The following is a 19,052-nucleotide window of genomic DNA, read 5'->3' as shown; positions in this document are numbered from 1 at the left end:
ATATGAGTTTGTTTTGTACTAAAGAATAAATTATGAATAAATAAATAAATAAAATAAAAGATAAATTATGAAATATTACTGAGGAAAATTAAAAACAAATCAAGTGGAAGACTGTCAAACTCAGGAAGATAATCTTTATTTATCTGTCAACTCCATCCACACAGACCAATACAAATAATGCAGCCAGAATGCACATGCTCTCAGCAGAGCTTTCTTTTTAAAAAAAAAAAAACTGTAAAATTTCCCTGAAGGTGGAATGTGTATGAATAATTAACCACATTTGACAAACAAGAGCAGAGTGGAATAATTTTCAGTAATAGATCTCAAGATTTTTATAAAGCTGCTTTATGATGACAAGTGTATATGTAACGGGAAAAATTAGAACAGAAGGTTAAGCTCACTTCCCCTAAACACTTTCAGTAATATATCATCACTAGTTTATACCATAACCTCTATGCCTGCACTTTAACGATAATAGAATTTCTTTAATAAACATCGCAGAATCAGTTGGGTACCTACGTAGAAATAAAATTGACACCTCACATCACAGGATAAACAAATTTTTACTGTGTTGCAGAGCAAAATATAGAAGAATAAAAAATTTAACAAGATCAAAATGCTTATAAAATAGTAAATCATACTCATTAGAGTTAACGACATTTGTTTTTCATAAAGCTCTATTGAGTCAGAGGATAAACTACACATTATCAGAAGATAGTTTTAACACATGTGTTTGACAAAGAACTTGTATTTGAAGTGTACGCAAACTCCTTACATGAATAAAAAAGAACCCTGACTTTGCAATATATATTATGATAAAATGATTTGAAAGCATACTTTATATAAAAATATTATAATAATCGTTAATAAAATAATGAAACTAGGTTTAAAATCATTGGCTATTAGGGAAATGTCGTTTAAAATTACAAGACAATATTATGGAGAATAAAGAAATGCCAAGAAGGAAACACAACTGATAGATCCCACGTGTTAGCAGAGGTGTGTAGCAACTGGCGGCAGTTTAAATTGAACCTGCCAGGACCCATTTTGCACTATACACTAGTGTTAAACTTGCATGCATTCTATAGCTTAGTAGCTCCACTCTTAGATATTTACCTAAGAAAAACATACATTATTTACCAAGGACATTTAAAAAGATTTTTATATGCAAGCTTTACCATAGTATCAATGAGATTACACACACACACACACCATATTACATTATGATAAACACATAAACTGTAATAGTACACCACTTTGAGGACAGACTGACTGCAGGTATAGCACCAAGGATCAGTACTGGAAATGTAATTCTGAAGAAAAATCCAACTACACAATAACTTATTATGTCTACTTCATTCGTTATACAGACCTACATCATTTGAACTATTAAAAATTAGTAAATGAATAGATGAGAAAGGGATTTTGGCAAGTAGGGCCAAAAATTCTCTTTTGTCTGTGCTGAGTACAAAAGGTGGGTCCAGTTGGTAAAATGATGTGCACTTCTGCTTTGCTTATTTCATCATAGTTAAATAATTGTATGAAAAGCATAATATAACTCTGAAATTACTTTACATTTTAAAATGTACTCTGTGATTTCACATTATGAAATTTTGAAATCACTTGGGTTTATTAAGCAAAACTATTTAGGATGTAAAAAACACAAATATAATAATAAAGTATGACATTAGTAGTAGTTTACTACTTATGAAATTCTGTTTAAACTTTGAGAATTACAATATTTATAAACAGGATATTAGAAAAATTTCTGAAGTAATTCAAGTCTGTATCATATTTACATAGGCTACCAGAGTATAATTTATTAAAACCTCAAATTATCCACTTAAGATTTGCACATTTTATGTATACAAATGTTAGGTTTTAAAATGTCTGCAAGAACTATTGAATTCCAGCTTGCTTTTTTCCACCGCTATGAGTTAGCAATTCTGAATTTTCCATCCTTTTACTTAAGACTGAGCCAATGACAGTGTATAGATGATCTTGATTTGAAAGCTCAACTGAAAAATTAAAGCAAGAATACTGTAATATACATTCGTTATACTGGGGGAATTGAAGAAGGAGAGAGATCCAATAGTGAGTCAGAAAATTCCCACAATATACTACTGGAATGTATTCTTCTCATGGGGTTTAGAATTGCTTAAAGAATGATAGGCACATATAAACAGGTCAAGTTGTTATTTTAAAGGAAGTCACAGGTGCAATCTGGAAAAATTTGAACACCAAAATAAGGATAGTAATAGATTTGAATGCATTAAGTAACTAATATTAAAATTAATATAAATAGACTCATGAAATAGTGAGATATTCGCTCTAACAATTTAATGACCCAGCACACAACCGATGCCATCCTTTAATTGAGCTCTGTTGAATTGAACTGAATCGAAATGAATTGAAATGAATGGAATTGAATTGAACTGGACTTGACTGAATAATTGAATTGGAGAGTGCTTTCGACCTTAGTCTGCTCAGCTGTGCATCATAATTTTAATTCTTCAAGAAAATACACATGTACAACTCACCTTTGAAACATTCTTTTGTGGGCAGTTCAGTTGTAGCCTATATTTATGTGTTTATACTCATGTTCTCAGCTTTACTTCTGTAGAGTACCACCTGAGTGCAGTATTGACTGCACACTGAGGTTTAAAACAGATATGGCCATTTAAAAAACAACCCATCTGGGTAAGAGAAGGCAATTACCATTGTAGCCTACCACTTAGGTAATTTAAATCCCACATATCAATATACCCTCAAGAGAAGGCAATAAATTGCCTCTGTGTTGAATTAAGAAGGTCCAAGGAATGCCATTTTGTAAAGCATCGCCTGCTGTTTCTGCCTAAGCCCTGCCACCCATATTTGCAATGAGATTTTAGTACACAGTTAGACAGAGCTTGTCTGGATTCTCATCTAGAGGTTTCCTTTTGAAGTATGCTGTATTGTAGGCAAGCCCATCTGCTGGCATGTGGAGATAAGGTAAAAAAAAATTATGTCGGCCACATAAGTAGCAAATCAATAACTAACTACTTTCTTTGTGTTGGTACCATCAGAACACTGAACTCACTGCTAGGGAATGTAATGACTGGTGATGTTTTCGCAATTATTTTGTGTTACCTCCAGTGAAATAATGGTGTGGTTGGTATGATGGAGATGTGTAAACCTGTGTCTCCTATACTGCGGTGTGTGGGCATATCTATGGCCCAGGGGAGGACTTCTTGATAGTTATAACTGTTATAACTGTCCTCAAATATCAAATTGATTAAAACTTTATTGCACTTACAAAAACAAACATTTATGCCAATATTGAAGCCTGGCAAGTAATGGGCTTAGGATTCTCTGAGTTCCTGAATTAATAAAAAGGCATAGGAAAATAGAGGTTAATAAAAGCTTAAGAAGAAACTTTTAAACTCTAAATTGTGTGAAGGAGAAAGCTAAGCACAAGGAGTTTATACTGCATTGTGATGCAAATACTTTGTCTATGCAGTAACTCACTTTTCATAGAAGTACTATTAATCAATCAGTATTTCTGAACTCTAACTATAAACTTGGAACTTGTGTATAATATTAGAAATAGAAACACTCTGGGAGTCTAAGTTTGAGTCCAGCCTGGACAAGTGAATAACTTACTGAGATGCTGTCCCTAAATTTAAAAAGAAAAAAATGGGCTGGGATATAGTTCAGTATTGAGGCTGAGGGTTTAATCCCAATGGTTGCCATAAAAAATAGAAATAGGAATGGATGAAATCCTTGTCCTTGTTACTGGCATCACGTATTATTGGCAAAATAGGACATAAATGACAATGTGATCAGACTGCATTGTATGATTAAAAATAATGAAATGATACAAGAAATGTCAAACACTATTGACTGGTTAATTGTCAAATTAACTGCCCGTTCAAGAGAAATCTTAGAAGCTCAAGAAAGTTAACAGGAAACTCAAAAGTAACAAGCAGAAAGATAATCAGGGGACTACCTAAAGTCAAATTAATTAAAACTTTTAAATAAAAGTTTAGTAAAGGAAAGAAGTTAAAATATTCAAGATACAATTTTTGAGATTCTGTAAGAAGCAATAGTTGAGGGATGGATCAAATTTTACTTTCCGTATATTTTATCACAAAAAACAAAACAAAAATTTACATAGCCATATAGGATATGTCGGCATAACTTTATTCATTTACAGAGGACAAACTTAGAACATTGAAATTAATGTCTCTCCGTTTAGCCTACAGCAACACATAATGATAACTCCTTAGGGAAAATTTTTTAGGTTGGAAATAAAGGGAAAAGTGGAGACTTTTACAATTCAGAAAGATAATAATTTGCCTTTGAAAAATGACTGTGCTACACACTGTAAATCTCACATGCATTATACAACTTTTAAAGTTTTATAAAAGCCCTATTGTATAATTTTTTATGTAACTGAATGGAAATTTATACAAAAATTCCATAAACTCATACTCTGTGTACCTTATGACTGGCTGATCATTTTTAAGCACCCTGTTATAATGTTATCTGTAATAATGCTAAGAAGTTATGTTTCATAACAACCACACCTGTTGTGGCTTTAATGATATCAACTCTAATAGATACATGTGTTTACATCAATGGAAGCATGCTACTTTCAAACTATTTTCTCTTTGGGTAGCTCCAGTACTATGGGAATTTATTTTAATTAATAAACTTTAGTGGAACATTTAGTCTTTTATGCCTACTTTTCCAAATTCTAAAACCTTACAGATTTGAAACTTAAGAAAATAAACAAATAAAAGTATTTACTATTTAACACTTGCATCCATACATTTTCAGGTAGCATTGCGAATATTTCAAATAATTCATGAACTCTCAGCAAATGTAGTATAAGTATTTGTCTTCCATAAGCACCCCACATTTAATACAATGTAAATGCACTTTTGCTGGAGTGGATTTTACACTGGATGAGATAGTAAAGAAATTGGTGAGTACGATTTTTTTTCCAAAATGTTTTAAGAGCTTTGGAATGGGACATGACATTGTGGATATAGATAGATAGATAGATAGGTAGATAGATAGATACATACATACATATATACATACATAGATGATAGATAGATAGATAGATAGATTTTTTTAACTAAATGAACTTCTAAATATAAAATAGGAAGAAAATGAGAAAGGAAAATGAAGTTATTAGAGCTGGCCATAGACAATACTGCTCTGAGAGACTCCAAAATGATTTGTCACTAGGATTCTCTTTGGGAGACATCAAAAGGGAAATTTCAAAGCTTGTCACAATAAAAGGTGTAAAGACAACCATGATGCTAAATGGGATTTTGACCTAATAGCAATGTTTTTAAAACTATGGGTTTTAGCCTCTGAAACAATGGCGTAATTGAAACCTCAGCTGGAAACACTGGAAATAGAGCTTTGTAAGTGGGGACGAGGAGAGGATTGGAAGGAGAGGAGGCGAAAGGGTCAAAACTGTGAAGCCGGGCCATGTACACGCCCAGAGTGCCTGTGGTCAGTGCAGTCACTGTGTACTGCAAGTGTGCACTAACAAAACAGGTGTGTGTGTTCTAAATGTTTCACTTCCATGAAACAATTCAGATCAGTAAGAAAATGGGATTGTGAGAAGTGTTGGCTCGTGTAACTGAAGTAAAGGTGAATCAAAGTTTTGTCGATCAGAATATCAGTCAGATTTCTGTGTTGAGCTTCACGGCCCTCAGAGTATTGTGCACACATTCTGTGCAATGAAGACATTTTCTCCTATGCAAATGTTCGTTGTGACAAATGTGTACAGCTATCATCAGTTGTTTTTTTCTACTGTTTCTTCTACATGTTGGGCTTAACAAGGTATCTATTTGAAGGTTAAAGACCTTAATTAGGTCCGTGAGGATATTTTCTTTTCACATATGAAGAATAACAATACCAGAGAGTTGAATCAGTTTGCCCCAGGTCACAAAAATGGTTGCTTAAAGACATAAAACACCGTGTCCAAATTCATATTTGCATTGATTGTTGTCTTAGGGTATGGGCTTACAAACTGAATAATTGAAATTTTTAAAAAACTATAAAATTCCTTTGGTTTATTGATTTTTTAAGGCAAAAATATGTATTTTCTTTTAAGTTGCAAAAACATCAGAAGGAAAGACGTTTTATTTCCTTGTAAATTTAATTGGACATTTTAAAATCTAGTTAGATATTATCATCTTAGATGTAGTCTTTTCTGCTTAGTGATAGTTCCTTGTTTCTCTGTGCTTTCTGCATATATCTCTAATTATAGTACTTGGCTTAAAGTAAACATAAAAGCAAAATATTCAACTTATCTGTTTCCCAGAGTGTTAAAATTTTAAGGACACAAAATGACTTAAATTGACAATAATATTTTATCTTGGAAAATATAAGTAGAATTCAATATGTACTGTAGGAATTGCCTTCTTAAAGAATTTAATTGTGTATCATTTCTACATTTTCTTTTGGAATGTGACCATTCCAAATACGTTTGACAAGGAACAAATAGGCAAATGAAAAATTTTCCCCAGTGCCAACCAACAAATCAATCAAATATATACAGATACTCCACACACTGGCCAAATAGCCACACTGTAAATAGCTCAGTGATGAACTTCAAATAATTTGCTAAGCAGAAAAGGAAACATTAGGGAATATATTTACCCATTGTTGAAGGAGAGCATGTTCCTGTCTCTAGCACATTTCCATTATACTCAAGCTATACTGTAATTCTGCTGTTAGAAATCTCATATCCACAGCATAATGTTACACACTTGCTCCAGGGCAGAAAAGCTCTGCAAATAGGTAGTCACTGAAGAAGTAGCAAAGTTTTCTGTTTTCAATGCAATTGATGTTCTCATTAACAGGAGAAGCTAATATTGGCATTCACTATTGTTTTAATCCTTTTATCATAAAGTTAAAGTGAGTGTTTCTGAATCTTACATATTTTTCTATGGAACTAGATGATATAACTTAGGTCTTCTCTCCAAATCTCGTTGTCATTATGATTATGACCATAGCTTATATTAATTAACTACATGCGATTAAACAGAGGGGGGAAGTAGGGAATCAACAGCAGCAAAATACAATGACAAAGATAAACCAGCACATATCAGTTATAACCATCAATGTGAATGGCCTTGATTCACCAATCGAAAGAAACAGACTGGCAGAGAGGATCAAGAAATAAGGTCCAACAATATTCTGTATAAGAGAAACACATTTAATCACAACAAGAAGTTCATAGGCTGAAAATCAAAGGATGGAAAACAACATTCCATGCTACAAGAACCCAGAAAAAAGCAGGGGTGGCTATTCTGTTTGCAGACAATGTGATCTTCAAAGCAAGAATGATCAAAATGGATAGAGAAGGTAACTACATACTTGCTAGGGGAAAACTTCAAGAAGAACAGGTAATAATCATAAATATATATGCACCAAATAGAGAAACACCCAACTATATAAGACAACCATTAATAGACTTGAAAAATCAATAAGCAAGAAAACAATTTTAACAGGAATCCTCAATATCCCACTTTCAGAGATAGCTCAACTAGACAAAAAAAATCAGCAAAAGAAAGATAAAACTAAACCAAACCTGTGAACAAATGGATTTAGTAGATGTTTTCAGACTGTTCCACCTAATATCATCAGAATATACATTCTTCTCAGCTGCACATGGAATAATCTTTAAAATAGACCATATACTAGCCCACAGGACATGCTTAAGTAAGTGAAAATGAATTGAAATTATCTTATGCATATTATCTCACCATAGGGCAATGAAAATAGAAGTTAACGGCAAAAGAAACCGCAAAAACTTCAAAAGCAGATGGAAATTATGTAATATGCTCCTAACCAACCAGTGAGTCACAGGTGAAATAAAAAAAATTAAACAATATCTACAAATAAAGGAGAATGCAGACACAACATGTCAGAACTTATAGGATGCAATGAAAGCAGTTCTAAGAATGAAATTTATAGTGATGAAATCTCACACTATAGAATCAGCACAAATAAACAACCTAATGTTACACGTCAAGCTTGTAGAAAAAGAAGAGCAAGAGAAACCCAAAGCCCAAAGAGGGGAGGAAGCTGTAAAGATCAGAGCAGAAATTAACGCAATAGAGACCAAGAAATCAATACAAAAAAGTAATGAATGCAAGAGTTGGTTCTTTGAAAGAATAAGTAAAATTGATAAACCCTTAGCCAGCCATATCAAGAAAAGGAAAGGAAAAACTCAAATTCATGCCCAAGGAATTAAAATGGTTAAATCATTACATATCCTATAGAAATTTAGAAGATCATCAATACCTACTTTGAAAATCTTTACTCTCATAGGGTGGAAAACACAGAAGAAATGCATAGATTCCTAGGCACATATGAATTACTAAAGCTGAATCAAGAAGATATAAAAATTCTAAGTAATCCAATATCAGTTAATGAGATTGAAAATATAATTAAAAATTTAAAAATAAGGAAAGTTCAGGTCCTGGTGGATTCATAGCTGAATTTTACAAAAAAAATAGAGGATATTTAGTATCAATGTTCTTCAAACTTTTCAATGAAATTGAAAGGGAAGTAATACTCCCTAGATGATTCCTGGAGGTAAGTATTACTCTGTTCCCAAAACCAGAGAAAGATCCCACCAAAAAAGAGAACTGTTGGCCAATCTCTTGAGTGAAGACAGATGCAAAAAACCTCAATAAAACACTATCAAACAGAATTCAACAAATCAACAGACAAATTATACACCATGACCAGGTGGGATTTATTCCAGGAATGCAGGGATGGTTCAACATACTTAAATCAAGAAACGTGATACACCATATTAACAGAGCCAGAGACAAAAATCACATGATCATCTTAACAGATGTAGAAAGAGCTCTTGATGAAAAACACTCGTGTGTGATACAAAGCCCTACAGAAAATTGGAATAGGTGGTCTTTATCTTAATCTAATAGAAGTTATCTATGACAAACCGACAGCTGACATCATACTAAATGGACAACAACTGAAAGCTTTCACTCTCATGTCAGGAACAAGACAAGGATGTCCACTCTCATTACTATTTTTCAACATAGTTCTGGAAACACTAGCCAGAGCAATTAGACAAGAGAAATAAAAGGAATAAAGATAGCAAAGGAAGAAGTGAATTTAACATCATTCACAGGATGACATGATACTCTACATAGAAGACACACAAAACTCCACCAAAAGAATCCTAGTGTTAATAACCAAATTCAGTTGCATATCTAGATACAAAGTCAACACTCAAAAGTCAACAGCATTCTTGTACACAAACAACAAACTCACTGGGAGAGACATTAGGGAAACCACACTCTTCACAACAGCATCCAAAAAAATGAAACACTTAAGAATCAATATAACAAAGGAAGTAAAAATGTTTATATATTGAAAGTTACAGTACTCCGAAAGAGGAGAGTGAAGCTATCCTTTGCTCCTGGACAGGAAAAAACCAACATTGTGAAAATCACAATACTCCCAAAATTGTTATACAGATTCAAAGCAATCCTGATGAAATACCATTAGCGTACCTTATAGATCTAGAGAAAACATTCCTAAAATTCATTTGGAACCAGAAAAGACCCAGAATAGCAAAGGCAGTCCTAAGCAACAAAGGCAAGGCAGGAGGCATCACCATTCCTAACTTAGAAATACGCTGCAAAGCTACTATGAGAAAATCAGCATGGTACTGGCAAAAACAGACATGAGGACCAGTGGAACAGATTAGAAGATATGGACTCCATGAACAAAACCCAAACTGCATGGGCAGTTCAAAGAATCAACAAATGGGATTTCATCCTATTAAAAAGATTTTGTGCATCAAAAGAAATCACCAATGGAGTGAAAAGACAACCCACAGAGTGGGAAAAATTTTTAGCTAACTTCCCCTTAGATAAAGGAGTTCTATCTAGAACATGTAAAGATTGAAAAAAATCAGAACCCCCTAGTTTAAAGACCCAACCCAAAAAAGGGCATCTGAGACGAATACACACTTCTCAGATGAAGAAATACAAATGGCAAATTTTGGGCTACTCACAATCAAATTTTGATAAAATTTTTCCTTCAACAAAAATTATACTCCCCAAATTGAAAAACAATAATCTGATTAAACTGATATTTAATCAAAATTTACCTTGGTAAAATATGTATTCATTTCTTGAATTCACAGTCTAATTCATTCAGGAGTATAATTATTATCATCAGTACTACTTTCATGGCGACAGTACCCTCAGTCCTTACATGATAGTAAGAGGGTAGTTATTGAACAATTTGAAAAGTGACACTTGTTAAAATTTTTATGCATTCATTCATAAATATGTTATAACTATTCATATTTCTTTATATAGTTAAAAATTTTGAAAGTGCTCATGCATCAAAAACTTGAGGATATATTCTCCTAAGTAACATTTACAATAAAAATAAATAAACACTACAGTTTGACTTATCATCACAAGCTGGAGCTGAAAATTCTCCTAGCTGTAATCTTCTAGTTAAGAATGTTTGAGTCTATCACTGAAATACGTACATGTTTCAGTAGAGTGACCTTTACTCTCACTCAACTACTAGGAATTTCTAAGGTGTGATCTCTAAGACACCCCTCACAGAAAAACTAGACAATAAACTTCTGAAAGGCAGTGTCAGCTTTCATCCAGGACCTTAATTTTTGCCAGGCATACCAAAATTGTAAGCAATTCTTTGACCAGCATAAAACATTTCATTCTCACTACTTGGTTTCAAAATAAATAGAATGTGGAAAACTAGAGGGAAAAAAGTTCAGTGACGGCACAAATTATTAGATGGGTTGTAAAATCTAGCTCTTCATGTCTCATTCGAAAAGTGTTTGACTAAAGCAAAACTCTTATATGTTCAGCTATAAGGGAACAGGTTGTTCTTCATTTGAATCCCACAGCAGTTTGGATGACAGACGCTCGGATATGGGAGTTTAGAAGGCAGCACCAGCAGTGAAGGCTGCACCTGCTTATATGAGCAGCGTCCTGTGAGCTCTTCCTAACAGAAGCTGACATGAACTGAGACAGAAGATAACTTTGTAAAGTTCGAGGTTTCTGAAGTGTTCCTGTTATGTGGGCTTCCTCTGTAATAGATTGAAAAAGGCATCTAATCGTCAGAGAACAGAACTGACTGTTAAGAAATATAAGGGCTTTTGCTCCTAATCCTCCTTAAGAGAGGAACTATTTAACCTACTCATTGATGCAGAAATTTTGATACTTAAGAGGCTTCTGAGATAAGAGTTCTGAATCCCTGTGAATCCTGAACAAAGACCAATCACTGTGTCACTCAAAATGTAGAGGAGATGTTTGACCTGAACTATCTTCAAAGCAGACTGCGACTGGCTCCAGCTCCATACCTCAAAGCATGATGGTGAAAAAACTTCTGACATCTAATTGTTCATTTCGTATTTAATAGTACCTGCCAAATTCTGCTTTATTTTGTAAGTCTGATAATTAAATGTTCTCTTTTCCCCTAATCAGAATTTCAGTTCACCTGAGCAGACACTGTATGTTGACTCATCTCACCTTTTACATTTTCCAGTGGGGTAACTAAAATGCCCACAAACTGAACACACCTCTTATGTTGATACATTAGTCTAGGTCTCAATTCTTGGACTTGGACTTTAGCTCTAAAAATTTATTAACCGTAATATAAGCTAGAGAAATCAATGTTATCTGACCTACCTCCAAATGGAAATGAGAGAGGTAATACAGAGATATTAATTAAGTTGCCCAAAGCTGTAGGAGATATTATATTTATTTATATATATTCAATGTTTTTCAAAAAAATCATAACACTTCTAAAGTGACACTTTAACACCACAAGTAGTTACAAAGAAAACTAGCTGATAAGAATATAAATATATAGTGTCAGGGTACTGACAAGAATTTTAAAAATGTCTCTCAATCTCTTACAACTTTGAGAAACAATGTTATTGACCATAAACTTATTATGCAATATAAGTGTATCTCATATGCACAATAACAAAATGTTTGTTTAATGAAAGCCAGGAAATGTAGTTTCCACGGCAAAAAGAAATTTAGAGAGATGTCAAAAATTTTTATCACTTTATGCCTAAGGTTTAGATGTACTGTATGTTGTGTAAAAGAGAGCACTCGTGTTTACTTTATAAGTATCAAATTCAACTTTCAAACTCAGACACACCATACATTTTTTTTTAGCTGTATATACTTTTATTCTAGATGTATGCACATCTCTAAGTCCAGCTTTAGAGTATGTTGTAGATTAAGATGATAGCTGTTCTTTTTACAAATCATAACTTGATTACTGGAAATATTTCAGAAGTTAGTATTAAAATAATATTTAACTCTTAAAACCCAGTTTTTAAAGTCACCAGATCTTATCAGTTGAAAATAAAATAAACTACCTTAGTTAAATGTAAATTTCTTTCATTTAGTTTACCAAGAACATTTTAATATTTTGAGAAAACCTTACTGCTTGAGACACAGAAAGTTTGATCTTTCAGTTCTAGCCAACTAATTTATATTATGTATGATTTTAATAATGTTTGTTGAGGTAGGGCTCAATAAGACTTGGGGAAAAAAATGTAGACGCTACACATTAGTGGAAAAACCTTAAGCAAATTATTTGAGGCAGTTGTTTCTTTCAGTCACAGAGAGTTTTGTGCAGGAGTTTGTCAGTTCTAATGGCCTCCATTTGGGGAATATATTTAAAAACTATTATAATATTAGAAATTTACCTCTTAGTGAACTCTAGAAAGCAGTTTTAAACCCTTGTATATTAATAATCTATGAAAGCACATTTGAAAAACCAAGTAAAGATTTTGCCTTTTTATAAGTATTGCCTTTTTATATGTCTTTTTTCCTGTATAAACATTAATTTTATTGGTACATTTTAGATATACATGATGGTCATGTTCCCCTCGGGGAATTTGTACCTGTACATGTGCACCTTTATTCCTCTTTTTCTTTCCCCATTCCATGCCCCTTCCTTCAACCCCTCCCCCCTCTTTATTTACAAAGATTTGTTGGCATTTTTTCTTTCTTTTCTCTTCTTTCCTCTTCCCTTCTCCTCTCTTTGGTTCCCCTCCCCATTTGAACATTTCTTCCTATTTCACAGTATCTATTCTACATCTTGGTCCTTATTTACACTTTTGGTTACTCACACCAGAGAAACTGTGCAATACTTACACATGTGTGAACAACAGTGTGTTCTCAAGGTGCATCCATTTAGCTAGAAATGTCTCAAGTTTATCCTTTTGATAGCTCAGCACTTAGCACATATAAGCCTCTTAAAGAAATCTAAATATTCTTTAAAATTAAAACCTTAGTAAATATATATATATTTATGATGTATATATTTATGATGCTTGTTATTGCTAACCTCAAGTATATTAAATACATTTGTCTTCTGCAAATGGACAGTCCTTCTAGAATGCAAAAATATGAAAAATGTCACACTATTGACCACTGCGTTAGACTTGTTTATGACAGACTTTTTCCAGGCTTATGTGTATGTAAGTGTTATGTAATGGTATTCAGATGTGCCTAGGTAATGTGTTATGTAAACAGTATTCAGATGTGCCTATACATTATACAGTTCAGACAATGTCATAATAATAATGAAAAATTGAATGTTAGTAAATTGTCAAGTACATTCATAAATCATGCTACTGAAAAAGGCACTTTGTTTAAAAATTGAATTTACTCAAATGTTTCTGCATTTAATATTTCATAATTAGATAAATGTAACAAATTAAGACATACTGAAAGAAAACATAAATGTGTTGCAAGAATAGTAACAAAAATCTGATAGTTCTAGTATAGCTGTCATAATTATTAGGCTGAGTTGCTGTTTGTTCTTAATTTTAACTTTTCCTATTAAAACTTTTAAAATGTTATTTGCCTAAAAAAGAATGTAATTTGCATCTCTCAAATAATCAGTGATGTTGAACATTTTTCATGTATTTATTTGCATTTGTACTTCTTCTGAGAAGTGTCTGTAAAAGGGCTGCCCATTTTTGGATTGGGTCTTTGAATTTTGAGGGTTGGTTTTTCTTTTTCATTTTTTTACACTTCTAGATAGAAGTCCTTTGTCTGAGGGACAGTTGGCTAAAATTTTTTCTCATTCTCTGAGTTATCTTTTTATTCTGTTGATGATTTCTTTTACTGTGCAAAAGCCTTTTAATAAGATGAGATCCCAGATGTTGATTTTTTGTAGTATTTCCTGTGTAGGTAAGGTTTTATTCATGAAGTCTTTGCCTGCATCCGTGTCTTCAAGCATTCTATTTATTCTCTCCTCCAGCAGATTTAGTGTTTCTGTTTTAATATTTAGATCTTTCACCCATTTTGATTTTACTTTAGTGCATGGTGATAGGCATGGATTGAGTTTTAGTCTTTAGCATGTGGAAAGCCAGTTTGTAATCATTTGAGAGATGCAATTTAAAACAACACTGAGATTCCGTCTCACTCCAGAAAGAATGGCTATCATCAAGAAATCATCCAATAATAAATGCTGGAGAGGCTATAGGGATTAAATAACCCTTCTCCACCGTTGGTGGGACTGGTGCAACCACTGCGGAAATCAGAGTGGAGATTTTTTAGAAAACTAGGACTAGAGGTTCCATTTGACCCAGTTATTCCCCTTCTGGTTATCTTCCCAGAGAATGAAAAATATCATACTTCAGTGATATATGTACAGGTGGGTAAACCAAAGCCAGGGGGAGAAAATGACTTCCCCAGTTCCTCACAGCAGAGGTGGAATCTGAACCCATCCCCTCTCTCAAATTTGCACTTAAATCCTTGAGTTCAAAAGTATCAAGTTGGTCTGAATATCTGAGGTTGCACAAAAAGCTGGGGTGGGTTGGGGAGTTGTCTAGGATGTGTGCAGCACGTGGGCTTGCAGTGGTGAGGAGAAGTCAAAAGTCTGTGAAAATGTTTCCTTCCCCCAAATGATTATGACTCAATTATGGCTCAGGGTGCTTAGCCTTCTGTTTAGGAACTGGGTTGGGGGTGAGGGCTGCTTCAATATTTTTGTCTAAGGGAAATAGTCAAGCTGTAGAGTATTTCCGGACAGAATGTTTATAACAAGAAGTTTGTAATAGTTAAATCTTGGAAACAACCCAAATGCCCATCAACTGATGAATAGATAAAAAGAGATGTAGTTTTTCTATACAATGGAATGCTATTCAGCCATAAAGGAGGATAAATGTGAGATATTTGTAGATAAAGGATGGACCTTCAGACCATACTATAAAATGGAATAAATTGGACACATATCTATAAATATCACATTGTTTTTCCAATGTGAGAAACTGAAAGTGTAAATAAGGACTAAAATATATAACAGATATTGTGAAATAGGAAGTAATTTTTCAAAGAGAAAAGGGAGTTAGGGGGATATGAAAGGGAAAGAAAAAAATGAGAAAAAAGGATAAAATAGAAACAAAGTTTTGTAAATAGAGAGGGAAAGAGGGGCTGAAGGAAAGGGAGGGGAGTGGAAAAAAGAAAAATAAATATATATCATGTACAGGTGCAAATTCTCTATGATGAATGTGATCATTATTCATATCCAAATTGAACAAATAAAATTAATTATAAAATTTTTGAAAAAATGAATAAAAAATGTAAGTATACAAGTGAATAATAACAGAAAATAAATAACAATGTCTATGAAAGGGCTGAGTACAGACAAGTTAGATACTCTAGAACTTGTATATTCTAGGTGGTGGCCTGAATTCAATTCTGCATTTTTAGAGGGAATCTGAATAGGGAGGTCAGATTAGTCACATAATATTACACAGCTTCATGACAAAATCATGCAAATTGCCCCAGGAAGAAACACATATTCATATTATAACAGAGATACATGTTCACAGGTACACTTCCTTACAATAAAACTTTGCGGTAATTACTATTCCTACTCATGTTGTTGAAGTTGACAATATGTCTTATAATGTTGTGGCAAAATGAGAAGTTTCACCCAGGGAGGCCGAGGCGTGACAAACAAGCTTTATTCACCGGTGAACGACATCCAACATGGAGTTCGGGATGTTGACCCTGAACAACAGGGCTACAAGTACAGATTTTATGGGCCAGGGTCCCTGGTGGTCGGGCGGCAAGCACATTTCCTTGTTTGGCGTGGAATGTGTCAGTTCAGGGGAGATTTGCGTGGTAGAGTAGGAGCTGTCAGCTCCTTTCACTGTGTCCCCCTATGGGCTGGACTGTCCTGCCACAACAAGTGCTGCTTAGGTGAGCTAAAGCTCATCTTAGGCCAGGATGTCTTTTCTAACCCAAGGTAGCTGTGCTTTAGCCCATAGCAACAACTTAATATAAAACAATGATTTCATATCATGTCACAAGCGGGTAAATGCAAATGTATGACGATTAATAAACAAAACTACTCAACGTGTTTCTGATTTCTCCTACTTAAAGATTACTTTTATCATTCTCTTATATAAGCAAACAGTACATTTCAGTCAATTCTTCAGAATGAATTATGTATTCCTCCTGAAATTTTTATGTTTTAGTACCATTCCATTCAAAATTGCCTTGCCAAAACCTATGCTGAAACTTTGTTCTGATTAGTTTATTTTCTGTTGGCCTGGATTATCTAATTAGTCACAATTTTGCATTCTTCTCCACTTTTATCATGAGCCATTTGGCATAGACTCCTTCCCACTTTCTGCGGTCTATTTTGTGTAGCTGAGACAGAGCACCCTAGCCTGGGCAGATTGTAATGGACGTACCTGTATTGGCTCGTACCTTAGTGACTGAGAATTCTGGCAATTGTCCTCTTGCTCCATGGCAGAAGCGGAGAGGGGGAGTGTGAGCTGGAGGGATGGGATGGACCCTTTTGTCACAGCGTTCAGAGTTCATGAATGTTGAACACTGAGCATGAATTGGAGCACTTCTCAAGGCCCACTTCTTAAAACTTCTGCAGTGATTCTATTTTAACTTCAGCTTTGGAGGAGACATAAACCTCGGCCTACTCCAATAAATACAACTCTGTGTGTAACACTTACTGTGTCTGGTAGACCATGAAGTCTGTTGTACTTCTAAACAGAGTCCTGAGTGTACTTGTAGCTTTGGAATTACCCTTGTGTATCTTACCACACACCTTGGGAGTTACCATAGGTAACTCCTTTAGCCTAGGTTCCGAAATTTAAAAAAACAAATGAACAAACAAACCATTTACAGATGTTCTGGCCATAAGACCAACCAAATGTTCCACTCCATGATTAAAATATGTACAGCTGCATCACTCAGTTTTACTAAAGTTGTGGCTGTTTGTTTTGGGTATTGTCTCAGCATTGCCTTGTCATTTATTTAAATTGGCAATTAGAGTTTTTAAGTATACAGTCTTTTTTTTTTTTTTTTTTTTTATTTAAATTGGCAATTAGAGTTTTTAAGTATACAGTCTTTTTTTTTTTTTTTTTTGGTTTTTCTCCGGTACCGGGAACCGAGCTCATGACCTTGCCCTTGCCAGGCAGGCACTTTTGCCGCTGAGCTAAATCCCCAGCCCCTAGTATACAGTCTTATGTGCAAGCATGCATATGATGAAATGTTACACTTGCAAATATTTTTTAAAAAAATGAGTTAGGCTACATCATTAAATCTCTCAATGGGAGACCATTCATATCAGGTCAAATTTGAGGTGGGAAAACACGCTGTGATCAACAGTGAATTTTGGACTAATTTGTGATTATCTTCGTCTACATTTCATGTCACCGTATTTCCTACCGCTGCTCAATCTAAACCAGAGGAGCTGAGATGAACTTCTTTTGTTGCCAATGACCAACATTCTAACAGCATCGTTTGTGTGGGACTCGATCTTTTCTCTGAGACCTCAGTTACCACAATTCTGTTTCTTGTCATAGCTGATGCTTTGGAAAAATATACTTGACCTAGACTGGGTCAAAATTTTAAGTGTGGGAGAAAGTTCAGAAAGGAAATGACTAAAGATGAATCGCATATGTTTGGTTCGAAGCCTTTCTCAATTTCAATCAGTTGATACTCTTCTGATCTTTGTAATGATTCCACATTTTTGTACCTTTTTATTTTTAGTCCATTTGGGAAAGCTGCTAATAGAGTAATAATGTAAGTTTTTTCAAAAGCTTATTTTGACAAAAATTTCCCTTGAGAAAATGGAACTGGGATGATACTTTTTACACTAATTCCGTATGTTTCCCAGGTGCCCAAAGTCTCATTTATATCTCTTAGAAACTTGATTGCTCTTTGCACTGCAAAAATCTGTGGTATCCAGTGAAATTTTTCTTTGAAGAAATCCTCAAATTTTCACTCTAATATAATACCCTTTCTCAGGCGAGCATGATGCAAAAGTTCTCACATATGCCTTTGTTACTAGGAACATGGGATCAACCCTGGGTTGGTGACTTCAATATATTGGACGATGAAGAAAACAAATTTCAAGTTTTTATATGTTTTGTGGCAAAGGCCACTGCAACGTTCCCTGCTATCACCAAACCTTCACACAGTTTTCTATTTGGCTCCAGGTGAAAGAATTAACAGCTTGTGGGAAGCTGATTAGATCCAATTACTACTCACCTGACCTACTTTGACATCAGATGTCTAACAAGAAGTCATCTGAATTAACTGAAAGATATTTAGTTACTGTATATATACAAATTCTGTGGATAACTTCTCCCAACAAAATTAATTCATAGAAATATATCCACGGAGATAGTCAAAAAGAGGGAGATGATTTAATTCAAATTCCCTAAAGGAATATGATAGTGTAACATAACTGGGATTCATTCATTACTATTTTCATTTTAAAGTTGTGTTTTTGTTTTAATTTAAAAAAATCATTAATTTTATTTTCTTACTAATCTAATCCTCAATTTATTCCTTTGATAAGTTATTCTGATGCTGAACAGTGAACATAATCAACTCTGGGATTTTTTACCTAATACAACATGTCTTATTTAAAATGGCAATTAGATGTATGATACTTTTCTTGGTTTTGGATTTTGAGTTGGATCCACAGTAATTTACTGATGATTTACTTTC

The sequence above is a fragment of the Chinchilla lanigera genome, unplaced genomic scaffold (genome assembly GCF_000276665.1).
Source record: "Chinchilla lanigera isolate Chin_1 unplaced genomic scaffold, ChiLan1.0 scaffold00026, whole genome shotgun sequence".
Classification (NCBI taxonomy): domain Eukaryota; kingdom Metazoa; phylum Chordata; class Mammalia; order Rodentia; family Chinchillidae; genus Chinchilla; species Chinchilla lanigera.
Note: the sequence above shows the minus strand (reverse complement) of the source record.